Source organism: Otolemur garnettii, unplaced genomic scaffold (genome assembly GCF_000181295.1).
Source record: "Otolemur garnettii isolate 467f Iridium unplaced genomic scaffold, OtoGar3 scaffold00017, whole genome shotgun sequence".
Lineage (NCBI taxonomy): Eukaryota > Metazoa > Chordata > Mammalia > Primates > Galagidae > Otolemur > Otolemur garnettii.
The window spans coordinates 2,236,232-2,252,185 of record NW_003852412.1 but is presented as its reverse complement, the minus strand read 5'-3'; the positions used below and the strand labels follow the sequence as shown (position 1 = coordinate 2,252,185).

The 15,954-nt window shown below is 42.6% G+C and overlaps 1 protein-coding gene across 3 annotated transcripts in view; it reads right to left on the bottom strand.

The window, feature by feature from the left end:
• Window positions 1–3,944, bottom strand: part of ERBIN (erbb2 interacting protein) — a 155,276-nt gene extending 151,332 nt beyond the window's left edge. For 2 of the 3 annotated variants that reach the window (XM_003785876.3, XM_003785878.3), the window contains exon 1: window positions 3,055–3,291. The gene's annotated coding sequence lies outside the window, so the exon portion shown is untranslated. Of the gene's footprint in view, window positions 1–3,054 lie in introns of all 3 variants that reach the window. The other variant, XM_003785877.3, reaches the window with a different exon arrangement.
• Window positions 3,945–15,954: the final 12,010 nt, after the last annotated feature.

The following is a 15,954-nucleotide window of genomic DNA, read 5'->3' as shown; positions in this document are numbered from 1 at the left end:
CGTTGCGGCAGGCACCTGTAGTCTCAGCTACTCAGGAAGCTGAGGCAAGAGAATTGCTTAAGCCCAGGAGTTGGAGGTTGCTGTGAGCTGTGATGTCACAGCACTCTACTGAGGGTGACATAGGGAGACTGTCTCAAAAAAAAAAAAAAAAAGTAGAAAAAAACAAAGAAAAGTAGATTGCAGAAATGCTGAATTTATTTCCTCAGAAAACTCAAAAGCAGATATCAGAGTATAATTCATGTATACACAGTATATTCTATGGCAACAGAAAAACAAATCATGTGCACTAAAAAGCTGAATAGTCAATCTACTGTGAACAGTTAAACACAGGTACAGTATATGTTGTCAGAAAAGAAAAAGAGACACTTTTAGGAGTTTATACAAGTGTTTCCTCAATAAAAGTAAACACATGACAGATTTGAGAAATGAATGAACAAGGTGGAAATAAAATGAAAATACAAGCAACAAAGTAAGGCATTTAAGGAGAATCCGAATAAGTACCAATTACTAAAAAAAATTACTTTGCTATCCAACATCACTAAAATTCCCATAAATTCCAAATACATTTTAAATACTGTCTTAAAAACAAAGTAGCTTAAAATCTAAATCTTATTATCTATAAGCAATTATTTCAATTAAATGCCTAAATATGCACAAACAATTATGTTTCTCAGGTAGTCAACACTCAATATAAGCAGTGTCTAAAATAACTGAATTTTAAAGATTTACCAGTTATTTATGCAAACAGCACTTAAGGAAAAATATGATTTCCACATTTGTACTTACGTTGAGATTTTATCTACGAAGTTTGCAATAGCTTCAACTCAAATGATAAGGAGACTTCATAACTTAATCCAACTTGAATTAGTTCTAAAAACTCATAACTTTCAATAAACAGAGCATTATGTGCAGTATTTTAGTAAACGCTTTGGGAGTACTCTATATTTGCCAATTTGATCTAAGAAAACCCACAAGTACCAAAAATTCTAAGCTATTTTAAAATATTTTAACTGTTTCTTTTAAATCTTTTCAAACTTTTGTTACATTTTAAATAAGTGTCAAAAATATAATTTGACCTTGTATAAAACTTAAAATGTCTTAAGTTAATAAATAATTCAGTGCTAAATTAACAGATTTCTAAGTAAACCACAAATAATGCCTTGTTGAGAGAAAACGGAACGAAAGACAACCGCACAGGTGAACACCTCACTTTTAAAAATGTTGTCTGCATCTAAATATATTCTTGCCCAAGAAACTGAAGAGCTATATTTTAAAACAGGTTTAATCGTCATTTTCAAGTGCTATAATATTTTCTTGTATAAAATTTATTAACAAAGAGAATCACCTTTGCAAAGTTATAATTCTCTGTAAAAGACTTGTTCTATTAAGGCTTTGCTGCTTTGAGGCCAAGTATAAACCTTATAAGGCAAGTGAAGTTCAGTGCCATTTATTTTGTTCCATTCTTTCAGATGCCCAAGAATAACCTCTTTCCCTGACTAATGATACGTTCCAAAATCATAAAGTAGATCAGTTATGCATTTTAAATCCCTTGATAAAGCTTGTTCAACTTAACAGGAATTTCTTTATGGTTCACAAATCTTACCAACGATGGGGAAAAAAAAATCTCCAGAGACCATGCTGGGGGGGTGGGGAGGTGTCAAACAACATATGTAATAAATAAGTAATAAATAACTTAAATACTCCCTTTTTGAAAGGTACTTCATAAAGTCGTAAAGAACGTATTTACTTGTGAAATAATTTTATGTTGTTCTTTAAAACCTACCTTTTCCTCTTTGAACTACAGAAAGTCAACTCTTTCCCCAGGTTTCCGGTAATTACTTGAGGTAGCACAGGCAAACTAAACATTAAAGTATGTACTTAAGACATATCTACTAACAGGACACCATATTTCTTTAATATTTTAAACAAAAGTACAGTATTCCCTTTCACCTACCTCTACCACAAAAGTACTGGGGTAAAACTAAACTTTTTAAAAAGAATAAAATGCTGAAAAAACAGCTTGAGTTTGCTACTACCAGAACTAGTTTGATCTAGGAAGCCTGCCATTGGTCCAGAAGGGTTTGTACCTCTGACTGCTGGAATGTCTGCCATGCTTCACGAATTCCTACCCCCACATGAGGAACCTACCACTTATTAAGGACAACAGACCAAAAACACCGGGGCCAACGCAAAAATGTAAACATCATAGTATTCAAAAAGCACAGCCACGTTCAATATGATTCCCATGAAAATCCTTTTAGGCATTTTACTTCTTAGTCTGCACAGAAGTCTGTGCTGCACAGAAGTCCTAACAAACTACTTACTACAGGTATGTTTTTAAATTACACTTTTCTTTTTACCCATAATCCTTACTCCCTCCTTTTTTCCCCAATGGATTAGTTACGAGACAAGTCTAGCAGATACATGCTTACAATTAACCAAACAAGTAAAAAGTTATAAACGTCTAAGAACACGTTACCACACACTTAAAGAAACGTGTTACCCACTCTGAAAAGCAACTAAGAACGAAGTTTTTTGCTTCCAAACTCCAACGAAATATCCAATCCAATAAGCGCTAGAAATAAAAAAAAAAAATAAAAATCCCTACATACGAGTAACACTAAAGCCAAAATAATCGGTATCCATATAAACAAATGTGGCTGCCATCTCAATTAATAGCAAAATAATCGCCCGCCGCATCGACCTTTCTTCCAAAACAAAAGTGGCCAAATTCAGCAAACTAAACACACAATGTTTTATGTTCTGGAAAGCTAAAACTTCAGTACCTTGTGCCAAACAAAGGCACTCTTTCTTCGGTTTGCTGAAAACTTTTGATCCCACTGCATTCTAAAAACCTCTTCCCAAACAACCACGGTGCAGACGGTGGAACGAGGAGGGAAAAAAACAATTCGATTTAGCACCCCAAATACTGTCCACTTAGGAGAAAAGGAGAATTCAGAGCAACTTCGGGAAAAACGAAAGACACTAACGTATCACCCTTTTCCGGCCCAAGAACTTTGTAACTAACTTCTAGACACTTTTCGTGAAAATTACCTTTCGGTCAGACGGTGTCTGGGGGCAGCTTTTTCAAAGCTTCGCTTGCCATGATTTCCTCCCCGTCATCAGTCACTCGGGTACCGCCGAATCTCTCCCCGTGAGAGCGGATGTGGAGTGGCCTCCCGCGGCAGACGAGGAGGTGGCTCCGGTGGGGGCTGGGACGCGGACTGCCTTCCTGGTGTCGAGTTGTGCAGGAGTTTCCCAGTCCCAACTAGGATCTCCGCCGAAAGAAAACTTTTCACTCGTGACACCGCCCGGAATCGCCGAGCGAAACTCACTTCCTGCCTTGAGAAGCAGCAGGATCCAGCTCCGTCCAGGGGAACCCGGAAAACCAGCTCCGCGCGCGCCGGGAAGGGGGGCCGGAGGGGGTGTCCGCCGAGAGCCCCCGGCTGCGTGCGAGCAGCGCGCCCCGCACACCGGCCAGCGGGGGAGCTCGGCCGGCGGGGACCAAGACGCCGCGGGAGCGCTCGGCGAGCCTCGGCCGCGCTAGGCCGCCACCTCCTCCTCCTCTCCGCCGCCCCCAGAGCCGGGCGGCGGGGTTATTGTCTCGGTAGCGCCTGCCGCGCCCTTCGCCCGCGTCGGCGCCGCCGCAGCTGCCCGGAGCCCAAGGGCCGGGCAGGCTCGATGGCGGCCCCCTCCCCAGGCCGTCCGTCGGGCCGTCCGTTCTTCCGTCCGTCCCTCTCCGCCTTCCCTACTCGCCCTCGAACCCTCTTCTCCTCCCTCTCTCGTTTTCCCGCCGCCGTCCCTCCGCTGTCTCCCTCGTTCTTCCCCAGCGGCGGCGACTCCCCCGAGAACTGCAGGGGGTGGGGGCAGGCGGCAGCTCGGTCTCCTCAGGAGCTCGCGGGGCCGCGGCAGGGGCCGAGGCTGCGTCCCGCGCCGCCGCGCCACATTCACTCGAGCGAGAGGCTGCGAGGGGAGGGGAGGGAGAGAGAGAAGAGAAAGGAGGAGGAACGGGGCTGGGGCGGAGGGAAGCTACAGTCTCACAGGCCGCGGCGGCCACAGCGCCACCGCCCCGCCGGCGAGGGGGGAAGAGGCTGCGCGCGGCGGCTCCACGGCGGGGGCGGGGGGGCCTCCTGCCTGCTTCCCCACAGCCGCCAACAGCCGGGCGGGAGGCCGGCGCGAGCCAGTCAGCGCGCGGGGGCGGCCCGGGCCGACGTCGGCGGCGGCGGCTGGGGGTGGCGGGGGGCGACGGGCCAAGGGCTGTGGGGGAGGGGCCGGCGGCGGCCGCGGTCTCGCGCGCGAGGCGCGGCGTGAGGCCCGTTCTGGCCCAGGCCCCCCGAGGCCTGCCTGCTGGGCCCCAGCCCGCTGCTGGACCCCGCACACCCCCACGCTCCTGAGCGCCAGAGGTGGGGCTGCCGACCCTCGCGGCCCCGCGCCCGGCCCAGGAGACGTAGAGCCCACGGGCCTCCGCCGCCCTGGCCGGTTGAGTTTCTTCCTACGACAGTAATCGGTGCAAAGGAGTTGTTCAAGTCCAGCCCCGATTTTAAGGCAGCAGGTATCTCTTTCAGCTGCAGCGCCCCAACTTCCTCTAATGGCACGCTCAGGTTGCAGGAAACCGCTGCGGCAGCTTGGCTGAGCTTCCCACGCCGGCCCTTTGAGCTTGCTCGCCCAGCAGTGCAGCTCCGAGTCTCAGCCTCGCACCGGCGGGGAAACAAAGCTGGCGCTGAGAGGGCGAAAATGGCCCGCGAAATTGCCTCAAGATAGTGCCTTTGTTAGAGAAAACACTGGATACCTTCCGAGTGCAGCGCAGGCTTCCAACCCCAGAGGTTTCTGTGGTGCAGTCGTTGTTTTGCGCCGGTCCTAATAATTCAGCCTGGCAGGGTTTGCGTTTATTGAGGAGAGAGACTCAAGCATTCTGTCAACACATATGGCATAAAAAGTCTCAACCATAACATTGCACAGTTTTTTGCAGTTACTACTTTAAATATGTTAACAGACAAGATGACAGCCTTGCTTTACCCGGAGAAGGAATATAGCAAAGCATCCTCCACCCTCATTCTGTGTTGTATTTAACTGTGTACAGTGGTGATAATTAGCCTCTGGGTCCCTGAAGTCACTGCTCCAGTTATTCCATCTGTATTCCAGAGATAACTGTTTATTACCCAAGTTTAAATAAAGAGCTTTGTGCCCTACAGATAATTGTGGGCTGACACCCAAAGGAAAGAATTCATAAAGTCCGTCAAAGAATTATTTACCAAAGTGAGTTGTACACTAGTGACACACTTGAAAAAACCTTCAAAGATATTCGAGTCATTTCGTTAGGGTTGGAACATTTTGACTATTTTTAGAACTGCTGGAATTAGTACAAGTACTAACTAGTTCCGTAGCATAGAGCAGAAGTTTAAGATTTACAGATAGTACCGAAGTGTTCAGGTAGATTCAGTGCTGAATTAGAGGTAAGAGCATTAACTGGAAGCTAGGAAACAGCAAGCAGGTATACTGGTAAAAGCTGGCTATCTATTTTATGTGACTATGAATCTTAACTGTTGCATGAAAAGCTAAAATTAGCATATTGTACAAGCTGTTCTTAATCATCCCACGAAAAATGTCTTCTTCCACTTTCAAAAACTAGTTTGAATCTGGTCAGAACTTAGTGACATAGCCCTGAACTGAAAGGATCACTCTCCTAAATCATCTCAGGATGGAATATCTCCTGCACCAGTATGAAGCCATCTGGATTTTTTTTTTTTTTTTTTTTTTAAGAGACAGTCTCACTTTGTCACCCTGGGTAGAGAGTGCCATAGCATCACAGCTCACAGCAACCTCCGGCTCTTGGGCTTAGGCGATTCTCTTGCCTCAGCCTCCCGAGTAGCTGGGACCACAAGCGCCTGCCACGACACCCAGCTACTTTTTGTTGCAGTTTGGCCAGGCTAGGTTCAAACCTGCCACCCTCAGTATATGGGGCTGTCGCCCTACTCACTGAGCCACAGGCACCTCCCAATCACCTGGATTCTGTGTTGCATCTTGTCTCAGTTTGATTCAAGAATCCTTTAAACATGGTACCATAGATTCCAGTAAACCTACCCCTCTCCTCCAAGCCTGAATAAGTAGGATGAAACCACTTCTTATAGGCTAAGACTTGCCTTGGTCCCATCCTTTATTTATTTATTCATACTCAGGACCAGTTCAGGCTAGAAAAGTCCCTATGACCAAAACCCCTTCTTCAACTAAACTAAAATTCTGCCATTAGAGTTTTATCCCTTTAAGTAGTTTATTTCTCTAGCACAAAACCATAATCCTGGAAATGGAAATATTTTAAGCCTTATTAGTCATTTATACCTAATTCATCAGATTGTTTCCCTAAAGCAGCTTTAGACAGAAGGGAAAAATGGAACTAACATTTGCCGAGGCTGAGTAGATAGGTTAGGGAAATGTGTTCTCATTCCTTAGAGCAATATATAGAGAGTAGAAGAGTATGGGCAATAAAATGACTTCCACTGGATAAGATAAGTCCTGCTTACTCATACTGTGAGAATGAGCGCCCCAACACTGGCCTTAAGAGGATAGAAGCCAGGATGCACTAGTCAATGTAGTTGACCCTTGAACAACATGAGGGATAGGTGTGTTGACCCCCCCAGGTATATAACTTTTGGCTCCCCAAAAACTGAATTGCTAATAAGGCTACTATTGATTAGAAGCTTTACCCAAAAATAGTCAACGCACATTTTGTATGTTATCAGTATTGTCATCTTAAAGTAAGCTAGAGAAAAGATAGTGTTACTAAGAAAATCATAAGGTGGGGGGCATGGTGGATGGCACCTAGCACTCTGGGAGGACAACACAGGTGGATTGCCTGAGCTCACAGGTTCCAGACCAGCCTGAGCCAGAGTGAAATCTTGTCTCTAAAAATAGCCGGGCATTGTGGCAGGCACCTGTAGCCCCAGCTACTCAGGAGGCTGAGTTAAGAGAATCCCTTGAGTCCAAGAGTTCGAGGTTGCTGTGAGCTATGACACCACAGCACTCCAGCAAGGGCAGCAAAGTAAGACTCTGTCTCAAGAAAAAAAAAAAAATTAATAAAGGGCCTAGTGTGATGGCTCATGCCTGTAATCCTAGCACTCTGAGAGGCCAAGGCAGGTCACCAGAGCTCAGGAGTTCAAGACCAGCCTGAGCAAGAGTGAGATCTCATCTCTACTTAAAAATAGAAAAAAAAAATAGTTGGGCTTTGTGGCAGGTGCCACAACTACTTGGGAGGCTGAGACAAGAGGATTGTTTGAGCCCAAGAGTTTGAGGTTGCTGTGAGCTATGATGACGCCCTGGCACTCTACTCAGGACTACCCATTGAGACTCTGTCTCCAAAAAAAAGAAAGAAAGAAAGAAAGAAAATCATAAGGAAGAGAGTATATTATATATTCACAGCATTATACTGTATTTTTCAGTATAGTAAGTTTAGTATGTTTACAAGATGAATCATCTATCTAAAATGGCAGGCAACTGCAGCTGTAAATTTCAAGCTACAGTACATGTCAAGCAATTCAACTTTTCCTTATAATGTCCCAACTTCTCTGTGCTTCTTGGAAGTACTTCCAGCATCACTGGTGGCACTTTGAGTGGGTCCTACGGTGTTATTCAGAGTTTATGGTATTGGACTTAAACACAATGAAAAATATGCACGAACTGTGAGAGATCACTTTTAACTACAATACAGAATTTACTGGAGAGATGAACTGCTCACGTGGAGATGATTGGCATTACACAGCATTTAAGTGGATACTTGAAACACTTAAGCTCACTGAATAGCAACAGAAGGTAGCTACAAAATATTATGGTGGTATGATGGGTGGGGGAGGGTAATTGGTGGGACCACACCTATGGTGCATCTTACAAGGGTACCTGTGAAATTCACTAAATGTAGAATATAAATTCTCCACACAATAACTAAGAAAATGTTGTGAAGGCTATGTTAACCAGTTTGATGAAAATATTTCAAATTGTATATAAAACCAGCACATTGTACCCCATGATTGCATTAATGTATAGAGCTATGATATAATTAAAAAATATTATAATGGTATTATATTTGTCTCCACTGCAAAAGGTACCATGTAAGTTTTGTTTGTCTGCAGGTTTTTTCAAATTGGTGCAAATCTCAAAAAAATTCCCACACAGGAATCCACACAGTTCAAACCTAAGTCATTCAAGGGTCAATTGGAGTTATCGATTTTGTCAAATATTTCTTTAATATGCCCTTTATAAAATACCCACCTAACAATGCTGCATTTGTGCTCACACAGACGGGTAAAATGGCAGCTATCTGATCAGGGCATTCAGTAATAAGAAATAGTGATTTATGGCTCAGCACCTATGGCTTAAGCGGCTAAGGAGCCAGCCACATACACCTGAGCTGGTGGATTTGAATACAGCCCAGGCCCGCCAAACAACAACGGCTGCAACCAAAAAACAGCTGGGCATCGTGGCAGCCACCTGTAGTCCCAGCTACTTGGGAGGTAGAGGCAGGAGAATCACTTGAGGCCAGGAGTTGGAGGTTGCTGTAAGCTGTGATGCCACAGCACTCTACCCAGGGCAACAGCTTGAGGCTCTGTCTCAAAAAAAAAAAAAAAAAAAAGAGAGAGAGAAAGAAAAAGAAATAGTGATTCATGTTTGTTATTCATCATTGACTAGTTCTAACTCATATGAGCAGCATGCACAGATATAGACAAATCTTCCATTCGTTCCACAAGGCTTTCCTATTCTGTGCTTACAGATTAGTTTCCTTTGAAAATCCTCCTATAGGACCTTGAACTAAGATTTACTTAACTTTTCAATTATGATTAAAAGGGGAACTAAAACCCTACCTTAAACAAGGCTGCCTAGCTGTGATTCTGTAATGATTAACTGAATTTGAAGACTACCTTAGAGAGTAAGCTAATAAATGTTTATAGATAATATAGCTTCATCTTCCCCATATAATTTCATCTTCCCTGTTGCAATACTTTAAATCAGTGGTTCTCGACCTTCCTAATGCTACGATCTATTTTCATTGTTACAAAAGGGTCCCAACCCACAGGTTGAGAACTGCTGCATCTAAATGATTCTCTGAAAGGCAGGAAATCTTTTCTTTGGGATTCTCCTTTTCTGTGACTGGTCTCAGGAAAGAAATTACTGTCTGTTAAAGATAAGCTACTTCATCTGACGGAAAGCCTAAGGCCTTAAGCATTCCAGGGAATGTTCACAGCATCATCCATCAGGGAAAAAAGTGCTCTGAAAGCCTGACCACTATTTTAAAAAGGATCCCCCTGTCATTTCCCGCATGCCAGCCAAGACATTGTGCTGAAGTCTCCCTTTGAAGAGAAAAGACAGCAGAGGCCAAGGAAAAGTTGGGGGTGATAATTGTTCTCTCCTTTCTCAAACACTGGTAAAGAATTGGTTACCGGCTCGGCGCCTATAGCTCAACTGGCTAAGGCGCGAGCCACGTACACCTAAGGTGGTGGTTCGAATCCCCAGCCTGGACCCGCCAAACAACAATGATGGCTGCAACCAAAAAATGGCCAGGCGTTGTGGCGGGCGCCTGTGGTCCCAGCTACTTGGGAGGCGGAGGCAGGAGACTCGCTTGAGCCCAGGAGTTGGAGGTTGCTGTGAGCTGTAATGCCACGGCACTCTGCCCAGGGGGACAGCTTGAGGCTCTGTCTCAAAAAAAAAAAAAAAAAAAAGAATTGGTTACCTAAAAACAAAATTTTTATCAGAGTAGTATTTGGAAAAAAATGAATCTTTGGGCTATAACAGGGTTCGATTCAAAGAAGTCTAGAAGCATTGAATCAGTTAAGTCAAAATGCACTGTAACATGTATTTTTAATGGGACTTGACTTCTCTATTTTCACTTTCACCTTAGGAAGTGAAATTGATGAAGAGGGCAGGAAAGGTTGGCACGTCTGTGAGAAAGAGATGCTCTAACTCAAAAAAGACAGTGTACTCAGAAACCAATATTAATGGTTTCATAGTACTTTAGGAAAGGAATCACCTCTCCCAAAACATGTTTCTACCTTTGAAGCATATTTTCAGTAATATTTTACGAATCATAAGTCTGCTTCTGTTTGTGAAAAGTTTTCTGAAACGTTTTGAAGTCTTTTTACCCTGGTATATGCTTGACAATCTTTTTTTGTCTATCCTATACATTTTGTAAGCTATCAAAGTTAAATTTCTTTCAGATGTTTTATGGATTTTTTAAATGTGGGTAGATTAGTGATTATTGATATTGCTTCTGAAGCAACTTTTCAAATTAGAAACGTGGCTACTGAATGACCTTGAGCAACTTCCAGAATGCCTATAAACATAAACTTGAGCTTCCTCATCTCTAGAATGGGCACTATAATACTAATTGCCTTAAAGATTACTGGGAAGACTAAATGGGACAGTGCTCGCGAAGTGTTTAGCATACTTAAAAGTGTTAGCTATTATTAGTACTGTGGGCAGCACCTGTGGCTCAAAGGAGTGGGGCGCTGGCCCCATATGCCAGAGGTGGTGGATTCAAACCCAGCCCCAGCCAAAAAATACTGCAAAAAAAAAGAATAGTTGGGTGTTATGGCAGGCACCTGTAGTCCCAGTGACTTGGGCAGCCTGAGGCAAGAGAACAACTTAAGCCCAAGAGTTTGAGGTTGCTGTGAGCTGTGATGCCAAGTACTCTGCTGAGGGTGACGTAGGGAAATTCTGTCTCAAAGAAAAGAAAAGAAATTTATTCTATGGGACTCAAAATGTTGATATAAATTATAACATTTCAAAATGTTTTCTCTCTTTCTCTTTTTCCCTAGTCCAGTCCTTTGTTTTTGTGCCATTAGTGTCGACCATCAAAGCAATTATATATTATTTTAGTTTTCTTAGTTTTTATTGACTTCTAATTTTTTTGTTTTTCTAGTTCTCCTCTAAGATAGATGCTGAATTTCACTTCTTTCTACCTCTTAAAATGTCTTCTGAGACTTTTTTGTTTTTGTATATGAAATTTTATGTAGTATATCTTTCATATTTCCTGTTACACAGCATACCAAACTATTAATAGAAATACCATTTTCCTTCCAAGGGATATTTATGTATTTATGCTTCCTTATTTAAAAATAAATATGTAGAGAAAAAAATAGTTTTCAAATATTTTATTTTATGATTTTCAACATGATTTTCTTTTATTTATTTATTTATTTAAATACAGGGGCTAGCTCTGTTGCATGGGCTAGAATGCCATGGTGTCACCATAGCTCACTGCAAGCTCAAATTCCGGGGCTTGAGTGATCCTCCTGCCTTGGCCTCCCAGAGTGCTAGGATTACAGGCCTGAGCCACCACCCCTAGCCTTTTTTTTTTCTCTTTTTCTTTTTTGAGACAGAGTCTCACTCAGTCACGATGGGGTAGAGTCCCGTGGTGTCATAGCTCATAGCAACCTCAAACTCTTGGGCTCAAGCAATCCTCTTGCCTCAGCCTCCTTAAGTAGCTGGGACCACAGGCATTGACTAGAACATCCGGCTAGTTTTAGAGATGAGGTTTCACTCTTGCTCAGACTGGTCTCTAACTCCTGAGCTCAAGTGATCCATCTTGGCTGGGCGTGGTGGCTCACGCCTGTTGTCCCAGCACTGTGGGAGGCCGAGGTGGGTGGATCCCCTGAGCTCAGCCGAGTTCGAGACCAGTGGAAAACCAGCATGAGGCAGAGTGAGCCAGAGTGAAACCCCGTCTCTACAAAAAAACCCCCCAAAAAACAGGCATACGTTGTGATCCCAGCTACATGGGGGGCAAGAAAATCACTACAGGAGGAAGAAGTAAAAAAAACAAAACAAAACTTCAAACTAAGATAAAGTGAAAGCCAGAAGAAATTGAAAGAAAAAAAAAAGTGATCCATCTTGGCCTCCCAGAGTGCTAGGATTACAGGTGTGAGCCACCTTGCCCAGCTGCTTTTTCTTTCTTGATATTTTACTTCATTTACCTGGTATCTGGCCACTCTATCTTATAGATAACTAACTTTATTTATTTAGGGACAGAATCTCGCTCTGTTACCCTGGCTAGAGTTCAGTGCATATCTTTACAGCTCACTGCAACCTCAAACTCCTGGGCCCAAGCGATCCTCCTGCCTCAGCCTCAGAAGGACCTGAACTATAGGCCTGTACTACTGTACCTGGCTAATTTTTCTATCATTGTAGAAACAAGGTCTTGTTTTTGCTTAGACTGGTCTTGAACTCCTGATCACAAACAATCCTATCACCTTGGCCTCCCAAAGTGCTAGAATTACAAGTGTAAGTCACCACACCTGGCTAATAACTGACATTTTTATTTTGTTTTCTATATTCTATATTAATGAAACCTAACCAAAAATTTTTCTTTCTTTTATTTTTTTATGGTATTTACTGGTTATAGCGATCTTTTTTTTCTTTTTCTTTTTTTCTTTTAAAGAGCCAGATTTTACTGTGTTGCCCATGGTGGAGTACAGTGGCTACTCATAGACATGATTCCACTACTGATCAGCAAAGAAGTTTTTTATCTGCTCTGTTTCTGACCTGGATCTGTTCTCTCCTCTTTAGGCAAGCTAGTGATCCCCTCCTCCTAAGAGGTCACCACATCGATACCAATCTTAGGGTGGACACCTGACTGGCATAGTGCACTACAATTCAGAAGTCCCAGGCTCAAGTGATCCTCCTATCTCAACCTCCTGCATAGCTAAGACTACAGGCATGTGCCATATGCCCAGCCAATAAATTCTTTCTCATCAATATTGTCATCTTTTTAAAAGTTCAGACACTGGCATCAGCATTTACTAACTGTTGACCTTGGATAAATCATTTAATCTCTCTGTGTAATAGTTTATGATCTATAAAATAGAATAAATTCTACCTAATCTATTTGATAGGGTTCTTATGGACACTAAACAAGATGATGAACATGAAAGCATACTATCAACACTACAAATAGAAGCTATCTTTTTTCTCATATCAGTAGGAATACAATTCATTATTATCACAAATAAAATATTATAAGCCATATTAAATGTCCATTGACTTAGTAGCTCTATAATAGGCATACTTTAGATTACATATTATATACAAAATGAAATGTCTTATTTTTTTAGAGATGGGGTCTTGCTCTTATTTAGGCTGGTTTCAAATTCCTGGCCTCAAATGATCCTCCTGCCTCAGCCTCTCAAAGTGCTAGGATTATAGGTATGAGCCACTGTGTCGAGTTGCAGTGTCCATTCTTTATAAAGTTTACAACCTATAAGAGGAGGTCAGTAGAAACTCATAAATTTTATATTAAAAATTCAAATTATTGCATTAATCTAGATGCCAAAAATTCAGAAATTTTGATAATTCAGACAGATAATTCAGAAATTTTGATAATTCTAAATAAGAGCAAGACCCTATCTCTAATTTTCATAGATTTTACACTATGAAAATATTACTAGGCAAGTGAGAAGTGTTAGTTTCAGGGAGAATGTTTGACCTACTTAAAATAAGCATTTTAAACTCTAGAATCTGAGAATTGTCAGTAGTGGTTGAATAAGCAGGAAAAGATCTTAGAGGTCATCATGTTTCTCATTCAACTGCATTTTATGGCTGAGGCGACTTAGATTTCAAGACTTGCCCAAAGTCACAATACCGGTTAGTGAGAAAACCATAATTACAACTCAGTTCTTTCCCACCTTGTTAGATGTTGCTACCACATAACAATCCCAATGTGGAACAACCCAGAACTCACTGAAGAAAAATTTGACAGAACTGCTTATGTTATTTAAACTTCTGTTGGCAAAAACACCAAAAACAAAGTTAAAAAATAAAATCACAATGTAAGAGAAAAGAAACAATATAAGAAACAATAGTTAGGGTGGTGCCTATGGCTCAGTGAGTAGAGCGCCAGCCCCGTATACAGAGGATGGTAAGTTCAAACCCAGCCCCAGCCAAACTGTAACAAAAAATAGCCAAAAGTTGCGGCGGGTGCCTGTAGTCCCAGGTACTGGGGAGGCCGAGGTTAGGGAATTGCCTAAGCCCAAGGAGTTGGAGGTTGCTGTGAGCTGTGACTTCATGGTTAATAAGTGAAACTCTATGGCTCAGCACCTGTGGCTCAAGCGGCTAAGGCACCAGCCACATACACCTGAGCTGGTGGGTTTGAATCCAGCCTGGGCCCACCAAACAACAATGACGGCTGCAACCAAAAAATAGCTGGGCGTTGTGGTGGGTGCCTATAGTCACAGCTACTTGGGAGGCTGAGGCAGGAGACTCGCTTGAGCCCAGGAGTTGGAGGTTGCTGTGAGCTGTGATGCCACAGTACTCTACCCAGGGCGACAGTTTGAGGCTCTGTCTCAAAAAAAAAAAAAAAAAAGTGAAACTCTGTCTCATAAAAAAAGAAAAGAAACAATAGTTAATATCCATAGTAAAGAGCTCTTGTAAATGCAAAGAAAATAGCAATCCAATAGAACTATTTACAAAAGACATAAACCAGCTGTTCACAAAAAAGAAAAATAAAGAGCCAATAAACATTTGAAAACATGTAAGGACTTTAAAAATCTGGGTGAGAAGTAACCCCAATTAAGAACCAGGATAACTGAAACTCTAGCCAGCTTTCATAGCTGTTACTGTGGTTGGAGTGGTGATTGTTTTTCAGTTCTCTCAAGCAAAAAGAAGTCCACTGGGCTGTAATCAAAAGATGCTCCTATGACCTGGGGAGAAAGAGAAGTGAGTCAATCTGATGACTGTAGGTAAAACTAAACTGGCTTAATCCCAGACATGAGACAAGGGTCTCTCTGGTGCCACTCTTCATGAACTTTGGTAGGGAAGTTCATGGCACTTTTTGAGGAAGCATGGAACATTTGAGAAAGTACCATCTCAAAAAAATCAGGCCTGAGGATATACTAGTAAACTCCTCCTTGGACATATTCCTCTAGGCCAGAACCACTCCACTCCTGGGTATGGTGTTTGCTGCGGTTTACCCAAATTCCAGTGACTATATACTTTGCAAACCACAATTTTAAGATACTAGGTTCCTCAAAGTAAGGGCTGAACAGTGTGAGATGGCCACAAATTGTTCTAGCAAATCAAAAGTGCTGTCTGTATAATGAGTGTAAGACCTTGAAGGGAATTAACTGTCAAATTCTCCCAGGTTGATGTGGTAAGGTTCTGTCATGGCTGTAGATCCAAAGAAGCAAGTACAGGGTAGGGGTGGGAGAAGAAGAAATGTTTCTCTTTCTGCCTTTATTTGTGAATTTGCGTCCTATCAACTATTATAAAAACAAATAAAAGAGAAAAAATTGGAGACCAGGTAGAAGTGAAAAAATTATGTTAGGAACCTTGACATAATTTTTAGGAAAGACTAAAGCAGACCTAAAATTAGAAATAGAAATAAAATATTTTTTGAAGACTGAAATAAATTTTCAGAGAACAAGAGATGAGGAGAGAGAACATGTAAACGAACAAATGGAGAGAAAAAGTATTTAGGTGGGTGGCCCCGTGGCTCGGTGGGTGGGCGCCGGCCCCATATACCGAGGGTGGCAGATTCGAACCCGGCGCTGGCCCAACTACAACAAAAAAAATAGGTGGGCATTGTGGTGGGCGCCTGTAGTCTCAGCGTCTCAGGAGGCTGAGGCAAGAGACTCGCCTAAGCCCAAGAGCTGGAGAATCGCCTAAGCCCAAGTTGCTGTGAGCTGTGACTCTGTCTCTGAAAAAAGGTATATGGGGTTAAACATTCCTCAAAGACAAAAAACGAGATTAATTTATACATGGGGGGGAGTTAGGTAAAAAATAAATAAATAAACGGCACTGACATGAAGAAAAGGATAAAGTTTTTATTTATTTTTGAGACAGAGCCTCAAGCTATCCCCCTGGGTAGAGTGCCGTGGCCTCACAGCTCACAGCAACCTCCAACTCCTCGGCTCAAGAGAGTCTCCTGCCTCAGCCTCCCAAGTAGCTGGGACTACAGGCACCCACCACAACGCCTGGCTA